Consider the following 10,347-nt stretch of genomic DNA (forward strand, 5'->3'; position numbering starts at 1 on the left):
ATTTTAAGAGTCCGAATTTCCTTTTATATAGAGTTTTATTGTCCGAATTTTATTGTCACTAGTTTCGAGTTTTATTATCATAGAAGTCCGACTTTTTAAACTCAGAACAATTACTTAGTTAAGTCCGATTTTTACTTAGTTAGAGTCCGAATTTCATTCCTAGGAGTCCGACTTTTATTAGTGTTTTAGGTAGAGTCTGTGTCCGAATTTTTATTAGTTCTTTTAGAGTCCGAATTTTTATTGTTCTATTATTCCGAATTCTATAGTATTTTAAGTGTCCGAATTTTTAATCTTATATTATTTTAAGTGTCCGAATTTTAGTTTTAGGTTAGTCCGACTTTTATAGTCCCTTAGTCCGAGTTTTATTTATATAGGTAGTCTGAGTTTTAGTCTTACTAGTGTCCGAATATTTAAGAGTTTACTTAATTCCGACTTCTATTGATTTATTAGAGTCAGAGTTTCAGTGTCCGACTTTTAAGAGTTTAAAATTCCGATTTTTTTAAGTCCGACTTTTATTGATTTATTAGTGGGTCCGAGTTTATTGTCCTTGAGTTCGAATTTCATCTAGTTCTTTGAATCTGAGTTTTTGTTTCTTAGTTAAAGTCCGAATTTTATATAATCTTTTAGTTAGTCCGAATTTTTCATCCTTTAGTAGGTGGTCTGAGTTTAAATTCCTAACAGTGTAGGGTCCGAGTCTTTTTGTTTGCGGTTTATTTCAGGTTTTGTGATCCGGGTTTCACACTCTGATTAAAGCTCAGACATTTTACTCCGTGTTTTCTCTCCGAGTTTGGACTTAGAAAATCTTTTCAGTGACACAGTTCTTGCTTGGAAACCTACTGTTGTTTTCTGAAATGGCAAACAACAATCTGACTGCAATGGTGCAAAACCTCAAGCACAATGCTGAGGTAGGAAGTAGCGACAAACCTCCTTTGTTGATAAACGAGCTTGATTTTCCTGAGTGGAAGGAGCGTTTCGAAAGATATGTACGAGCAAAAGACATCAAAATCTGGTTGTGTATCGTTAAAGGATGTGGAGCTACTCCAGTACGTACGTTGACGATTGATACGTATTTGGCACTCACTGACGACCAAAAGAGATTTTTTGACTGTGAAGAGAAAGCTATGTCAATGATAACGATGGCAATGTCGCAATATATACTTCATACGTTCTGTAAGAGAAATAGCTCAAAGGAATTGTGGGATAGTATGATCCAGCGATATGAAGGAAACGAAATGTACAAGAAGCGACGTCTCGAACGTTTGAAGACTCAATTCATTGTGTTCAAGGCTTTAAGAAATGAATCATTTGATGACACAGTGAACCGATTTTATCATCTGCTGAGCGAACTTGATAGAAGTCAAGAGGGTATCTACACTGAATTTGAGAAGGTTGAGAAGTTTCTGAATTGTCTTTCCAGAGAATGGAATATGTATACCGCATTGATTAGAGAGGGTGTTCTCTATGAGGAGCTCTCATTGGAAGAAGGTGTTCAGAAACTGAGGGGTTATGCTTGGAATATGGAAGATCAAGCATCTGATTTCGAGAAGATCCAAGATCCTCAGTTATATAAGGCTTCAAAACCAACGGAGAAGGGTAGTAATGGTGGAGTCGGTGTTGCTTTGTATTCGGAGAATGAAGGTCCTGCAAGTGAACACGCCTTTATAAGCAACAATGACAGTTCAGGTGGAACAACCAATTCCAATCAAGGGATGTACTCTTCTAGTGGAGCTCAGAAATCTCAAGGAACAAGTTTGAACATTCCCAAGATAGATGCAAGCTGTTTAAAGATGATTGAAGAAAACATGAGTCTGTTGGCGTCCTTCATGACAGCCTACGAGAACTTCTGTCTTGGAAAACTCGTTGAACCATCAAGTGTCACGGCCCTCGGTCCCGGTTTGACCCGGTCCAGAGCCGCGAGGCAGGAAATCCCGTGGTATTTATTTTAGGCGACAGCGGAAGTCTTTTTAAAACAGGATCTTTAAATATTTAAACTGCTCGTTTATATATATATATATATATATATATATATATATATAAGGATAAATCCCATAATTTACAATAAGGTGATTTCACTGGGAAATCTTTATTTCTCAAAACATGTTTCTTTATTTATTTACATTGAGCCACTTTTCTAAGCTTGTAGTGCTCCACGGCACTTTTCTTTGCTCACAACAGATCACCTGAAACATGTTTGAAAAAGATTTTTGTCAGCGGGGAAATACTGAGTGAATCATTCATTTTACTAAAACGACACATTCGTTATAATTCACAGTATTAAGAGCGATTACAATGTCTCTAATATCAAACCAACTACCCACGGTACTTTGTCACTCGACCCATTGGCCCACCTGTCCAATGGTGTCTGTGATTATGGTCATATCACCCATTGGCTGCCCCAATGTTGAAGATTATCAAGTAATGTATACAAAACCCCACATACCGGCTGTAATTTGGTGATTACAAAGACTTAATCCCTGTAATTATAACTTTGAAAATAATTTGGAGTTTTGTAAAATAGTTGATAAAAAGAGAATGACTCACATTGTAGATTTACGAGCAGAGTATAAGCCTACTGATTAGCCCTGATTAACCTAATTTGATTCACAATACACACAAACGGGGTTAGTAACTAATACAACAGTTACGTCAATTCACGAGATTAAACCCTCACAACGATTAACAAAGTGCAATACTTAACAATTCAGCGGATTCACAACGAATGACAGAGTATAGTCCGAGTTCAGACAGCACTCAAACATTCAAGTCGAAATCACGATGAATAACAAAGTATAAACTCAAATTGAGCGGCACTCAAATAATCGTTGGATAGTTTCAATCAATCGGACGTTGAATCGTAATAGTGATCGAGTTATTACCCTGATTGCGGCAGCGTTTCGAGATTAGTATGTGTTGTGTAGTAATTGAACTATAACTCAGCGTATATTGTGAGTTTTTCCGTCGAACTACCAGCAAAATTCAAGTGCCACTGCCCCCTATTTATAGCTGGAAAATGCTCCCCTTCGCGCCACGCGAAGGATTTCTTTGTGCCCGTCGCGTGGCGCGACGGGTCTATTTTCTAGCCTAGGGTGTTTCGTGTCCGAGATAGCCTAGATGAGTAATTTGTACGAACAAAATTCAATTCTACAGCAAATTTAGAAGATAAATGTCCACTAGGGTTTAACCCCCCTGAGTTTTAGGGGTCCTGATCCTGATTCCGATTGTTTTGAAAATTTTAGGGTTTATGCGGAATTACTTGGGTTTCTCAATTAGGGTTTTCTTAATAGATAATTAATCTACTAAGTATTAATTTTAGTGAGAGTTGTTACATCCTCCCCACCTTAAGAAAAATCTCGTCCTCGAGATTTACTGGAATAAATGAGGATATTTCCGCTTCATTTCTGATTCCAGCTCCCAAGTGTATTCTGGTCCTCTCTTTGAATCCCATTTGACTTTGACTAGCACTAGTCGCTTGTGTTTGAGAAACTTGACTTTCTTGTCTTCTATTTGCAGTGGTTTCTCTACGAATTTCAGTTTTTCATTGACCTCCACATCTTGAAGAGGTACTACCAGGGATTCGTCTGATAAACATTTCTTGAGATTGGATACATGAAATACATCATGTACTCCAGCTAGTTCTTCTGGTAGTTGTAAGCGATAAGCAACTGGTCCTATTCGTTGTATTACTGAAAATGGTCCTACGTATCTTGGACTTAGCTTTCCTTTCTTACCAAATCGTACTACTCCTTTCCAAGGAGAGACTTTCAAAAGTACTTTGTCTCCGACTTGAAATTCTAGTGGTTTGCGGCGATTGTCTGCATAACTCTTCTGGCGATCTCTAGCAGTCTTCAGTCTTTCCTTGATTTGAGTTATCTTGTCAGTGGTTTCTTGTACAATTTCTGGACCTGATAGTTGACTTTCTCCTATTTCTGCCCAACAAACTGGAGTTCTGCACTTGCGTCCATACAGTGCTTCGAATGGAGCAGCTTCAATGCTTGAATGATAACTATTATTATAGGAGAATTCAATTAAAGGTAAGTGGCTATCCCAATTACCACCAAAATCTATTACACATGCTCGAAGCATGTCTTCCAGGGTTTGTATCGTCCTTTCACTTTGTCCGTCTGTTTGAGGATGATATGCCGTACTCAAATTTAGTCGGGTTCCCATTGCTTTCTGGAAACTAGTCCAGAAATGGGGAGTGAAACGACTATCCCTATCTGATACAATGGAGAGTGGAACTCCATGTAAAGATACCACTTCGTCTACGTATAACTTTGCTAACCTTTCCATGCTAAAGGTTTCTTTCATAGGTAGGAAATGAGCTGATTTGGTTAATCGGTCCACAATTACCCAAATTGCATCATACCTTTTCTGGTTCTGGGTAACTTAGTAACAAAATCCATTGTTATGAGTTCCCACTTCCATACAGGCATTTCTAGCTGTTGTAGTAATCCTGAAGGTTTCTGATGTTCTGCCTTAACTTGTGAACAAGTAAGACACTTCGATACATAACTAGCTATATCCTTTTTCATTCCTATCCACCAGAAATGGTTTCTTAAATCTTGGTACATCTTATTGTTTCCTGGATGTACGGTATACCTAGATTTATGAGCTTCTTCTAAAATTTTATTTCTTAATTCTCCTTGCTTAGGTACCCAAATTCTTTTCTTGTGGAATCTCCAAATTCCATCATTTCCTTTCTCTAGTTCTTTTACATAACCTTTCATTCCTTCAGCATCATCCTTGATTGCTGTTTCCTAAACTTTCTTTAATTGTTCCATTAAATCTACTTGTAGATTTAATCTAAGAGCACGAACCCGCTTTTGTTTTTCATCATATTTACGACTTAAGGCATCCGCAACTACATTCGCCTTTCCTTCGTGATATTGAATATCACAATCGTAATCGCTTAGGATTTCCATCCATCTTCTTTGCCTCATATTTAGCTCTTTTTGCCCAAATATGTATCTTAAACTTTTATGATCTGTATAAATAGTAAACTTACTTCCATACAGATAATGTCTCCAAATCCTAAGGGCAAAAATTATAGCTCCTAATTCTAAGTCGTGAGTCGCATAATTTTCCTCGTGCTTCTTCAACTGTCTGGAGGCATACGCAATTACCTTCTTGCGTTGCATCAACACACATCCGAATCCTAATTTTGAAGCATCACAATATACTTCAAAATCTTCTGTTCCTTCGGGTAAAGCTAAAATTGGAGCATTTGTCAATAGGTGCTTTAAAATTTTAAAAGCTTCTTCTTGTCTAGGTCCCCATTCAAACTTAACGGCTTTACAGGTCAGCTTAGTCAAAGGTACAACTATCTTAGAGAAATCCTTAATAAATCGTCTGTAGTATCCAGCTAAGCCTAGAAAACTTCTAATTTCCATAGCTGTTTGCGGGACCTTCCATTTGATGATTGCTTCTATTTTAGCAGGATCTACGTGAATTCCTTCGTGATTCACCATGTGACCTAAAAATTGCACTTCTTGTAGCCAAAATTCACACTTCGAGAATTTGGCATAAAGCTTTTCTTTTCTTAACAAAGTTAAGAGTGCATGTAGGTGCTTACAATGTTCTTCCTGACTTTTGGAATAAATAAGTATATCGTCAATGAAAACGATTACAAATTTATCCAAGTATGGTTTACAGATCCGATTCATCATGTCCATAAATGCTGCTGGAGCATTTGTTAATCCAAAGGGCATGACTGTAAACTCATAATGTCCATACCTAGTTCTAAAAGCAGTTTTAGGTATGTCTTCTTCTTGTACCTTTAATTGATGATATCCGGAGCGCAAGTCTATCTTAGAAAAATACCTAGCGCCTTGAAGTTGATCAAAAAGATCGTCAATCCTAGGTAATGGATATCGATTCTTAATTGTAACTTTATTTAGTTCCCTATAATCGATACACATTCTCATGGATCCGTCCTTCTTCTTAACAAACAACACTGGAGCTCCCCACGGGGATGAACTAGGTTGTATAAACCCTTTGCTTATTAATTCATCTAACTGCTTTTTCAGTTCTAGCATTTCGGTGGGTGCTAATCGATAAGGTGCCTTGGCTATCGGTGTAGTACCCGGAATTAGATGAATTCTAAACTCTACTTCTCTATCGGGTGGTAACCCAGGTAATTCTTTTGGAAAAACATCTGGGTATTCTGAGACTACAGGAATGTCCTGGAGTTCCTTACTTTTAGTGTTAATGATTACAGAATCATATACACCATTTCTTGTTTTCTTGAATAACTAGCCAACTTCATTACTGAAATGAATTTCAGTGGCTTTCGAGGTCTATCACCTGTAACTAAAATTACCTCTCCTGTGGAAGTACGGATTTCTACGGAATTCCTATCACAAAGGATTCGAGCATGGTTGGCTATTAACCAATCCATTCCTAATACCACATCGAATCCGGCTAATTTCATAGGTAACAGGTTTGCAGAAAACTTATGGCCTAAAAGTTCTAATTTTCCTTCTTGCAAAACTTTATCTATGTTAATAGAATTTCCGTCTGCCGTTTCGACTGTAAAGATCTGCCTAAGGGTAGTTAAGGGTAAGTTAAGAGCTTGGCAGAATGAAGTATTGATAAAACTTTGGTTTGCACCAGAGTCAAATAATACTTTTGCATAAACGTCGTGAACTAAAAACGTACCGGCTATGACGTCAGGAATCAGTTCGGCTTCCTGAGTAGTCAATTGAAATGCTCGGGCATTCTTCTTAGTTGTTCCTTCAGCTGGTTTGCCTTTATTATCTGTGGTTTTAACTAATTTAGGACATTCTGTTTTGTAATGTCCTGTTTCTCCACAGTTATAGCAGACTATGGTTTTCTTTTTGCAGTTTTCTTCACTATGTCCCACAGATTTGCAAAAATTGCAGGTTATATTGCATCTTCCAAAGTGTTTCCTTTTGCAATTTCTGCAAAATGGCGGGTTTGAAGATTGCCCTGTTCCTCTTCTTTTGAAGCGGTTATTGTTATTACCCATACGAAATCCTTGGGTAATTTTCTGAGCCAATTCCTTCTTTCGATCTTCTTCTTTTGTGCGTACCAGTTCATCTGTTAGGGTATTCGCTAATTCCACAGCATCGTCAATAGTGCGGGGTCTCGCAGCTTTAACGATGTTACGAATTTCTCCGATTAATCCTCAAATATAACGGGAAATGAGTACCGGTTATGGCGAAGCCAGGGTAGGTACCACTGTCGCATATTCGAAGAATTTCGAAGTATATCCTCGACAGTCTATGCCTATCATACGATGACTCAGGAACTTGTTGGCCATTTGTTCCTTTTCGTATTCGGGACAGAATTTTCTTTCTATAAGACTCTTAAATTCTTCCCAGTTCATCGCATAAGCCACTTTTCTTCCTTTTGCTTGTAGTACTGTGTTCCACCATTCTAGCGCTCCTTCTTTGAACAGATTTGACGCATACATCACTTGATCTTCTTCAGCACATTTACTTATTGCAATTACTGCTTCGGTTTTTTCTAACCAACGTAGCGTTGCAGTTGCCCCTTCATTACCTGCAAATTCTGCTGGTTTACAGGCAAGAAATTCTTTGTAAGTGCAACCAGGCGTTGCAGCTTTCATTTTCTTAGGGAGTGGGGCCTGTCGTGGTTCCTGATCATCATGATTGCCGCCTCCATTTATGTTGTTACTGTCGTTATCTTCCGAAGTATGTTTACTAGGGATTAATTGTTGTGGTTCGGCAGGTTTTTGAGCAGCAGCCATAATTTCTGGAATAGCATTGGCTATCCCGTGAGCAACAATGTTCTCGATGTCTTGCCTAGTCATATACTGATTTTCCGGATTTTGCTCAGATTGGTTTACTTCATTGACTGGTTCATTATTAGCGTTTTCCATCTGATAATTGGTATGAATTATTAGTATCTAATTGTTGATAACAAAATAATCACACATAACACATAAAATCTTACAGCACACACATATATATGGTCAAAATTGTCGATTTTCTTGACTTTCTATTTTGTTTGATAGATTGTATAGGCGTCAATACACACTATCTATCTTACAATGTTTTATTTCCCATTTTACTGAGTTAGATTTCACTATTACTATTATTATACAAACCTACTTTCCATCCCTCTATTCTTTGATCAATTGGCAGTTCAGTAGCGACGCTCCCTCTCTTCGTACTTCCAAGAGATTTGTTCCCCTATTTCCCGGATCCTATTCCCAGTACCTATCAGTTCTTCACCAAACTGACGAAGTACGGCCAGGTTTTCATAGCTCATTGGCGGATTGGGGATAGGTTCTGGATCAAATTGAGGAAGTAAAGTATAAGGACTATTGATCATATTTTGGAATCGCCAGTCATTTGTCCACCATTCTTCCATTTGGCCTAAAGTTCGTGTGTGGATTAGTGGGTCTGGAATAGCTGGTGCTAGGTTTATTGGGAATTGGGCTGTGGCAGGGTAAGAGTAGAGATTATTGTTGACAGGTTCTATGACATCACAATTTGCCAGTAGACGGCCTATTTCGTCTTGAAATGTGATCTCCTCAGGTTGTTTAGAACTCTCTCCGATCTCGATTCCTTTCTGCTTAATATCTTCCCTTATTTCTATCTCTGCTGGTTTGGAACTTTCTCCGGTCTCTATTTCTTTCCCTTTGCTCACGGGATTTTCTATTTTAGGAAGTCTCTTAGTTGTGGGTTTTCTCCTGCGCACTTTCCTCCACCCTACATATCTTCTTTTCTTTGGTTTTGCTTTCTCCGGAGTTGGAGCTTTGAATTCCATAGGTTCATCCAAGTCAGCAATGTAACTAGTGAAGTTGTGGGAGACTTCAATTGGTACTGGGTAGAGGTTGAGATTCTGAAACGCTTCAGATAGCTCACTCATGCTGTGTAGCATATATGCAAAATGCACAAAAATGCTAAGTTAAAACTTTGGAACAAAGTTTAACAAATAAACATTAAAGTTTTATTGCATACTAATTTGTACAAAGTACAATCAGAAAAAAAAACACACTAGGATTGATTTATTTATTTACGGAGTAGTAGTTTTCTACTAGACCAGGCTTATTGATAGTTTAGAGGTTTGCATTTTCTGCTACGGTAGCTAGCATATAAAGATTTGCCCATTTTTCATCTAATTGGTCTTCCCAAGGTGGACTATTGCCTAATTCCTGGATTTCTGAATTAAACCTCACTTTCTTGACTTGGGGTTTCTGGCTTTTCCTAATGATCGATTTTCTTTCCTCTGGGGTGAGAGGATTCTCATATTGTGTTTTTCGAACAAAAATCCCTTCTTTCGGATCTACTGGGTATTTGGAGGAAGAGGTTCCTTTTTCTGTGGGTGCAGTATCTATCTTGTGGTAGATAGCAGAAAGCTTTTGTTTACCCATACTGTAACTCAACAATTAATCAATTAATAAATCATATATTCACAGAATGACAATTAGAATTTAATCAATAGGCTAAAATCAATAGTAAGCTTAAATCAGTGGCTCTGATACCACCTTTTTCCTGTCACGGCCCTCAGTCCCGGTTTGACCCGGTCCAGAGCCGCGAGGCAGGAAATCCCGTGGTATTTATTTTAGGCGACAGCGGAAGTCTTTTTAAAACAGGATCTTTAAATATTTAAACTGCTCGTTTATATATATATATATAGGGATAAATCCCATAATTTACAATAAGGTGATTTCACTGGGAAATCTTTATTTCTCAAAACATATTTCTTTATTTATTTACATTGAGCCACGTTTCTAAGCTTGTAGTGCTCCACGGCACTTTTCTTTGCTCACAACAGATCACCTGAAACGTGTTTGAAAAAGATTTTTGTCAGCGGGGAAATACTGAGTGAATCATTCATTTTACTAAAACGACACATTCGTTATAATTCACAGTATTAAGAGCGATTACAATGTCTCTAATATCAAACCAACTACCCACGGTACTTTGTCACTCGACCCATTGGCCCACCTGTCCAATGGTGTCTGTGATTATGGTCATATCACCCATTGGCTGCCCCAATGTTGAAGATTATCAAGTAATGTATACAAAACCCCACATACCGGCTGTAATTTGGTGATTACAAAGACTTAATCCCTGTAATTATAACTTTGAAAATAATTTGGAGTTTTGTAAAATAGTTGATAAAAAGAGAATGACTCACATTGTAGATTTACGAGCAGAGTATAAGCCTACTGATTAGCCCTGATTAACCTAATTTGATTCACAATACACACAAACGGGGTTAGTAACTAATACAACAGTTACGTCAATTCACGAGATTAAACCCTCACAACGATTAACAAAGTGCAATACTTAACAATTCAGCGGATTCACAACGAATGACAGAGTATAGTCCGAGTTCAGACAGCACTCA

This window comes from Helianthus annuus, chromosome 8, assembly GCF_002127325.2.
Source record: "Helianthus annuus cultivar XRQ/B chromosome 8, HanXRQr2.0-SUNRISE, whole genome shotgun sequence".
NCBI lineage: Eukaryota > Viridiplantae > Streptophyta > Magnoliopsida > Asterales > Asteraceae > Helianthus > Helianthus annuus.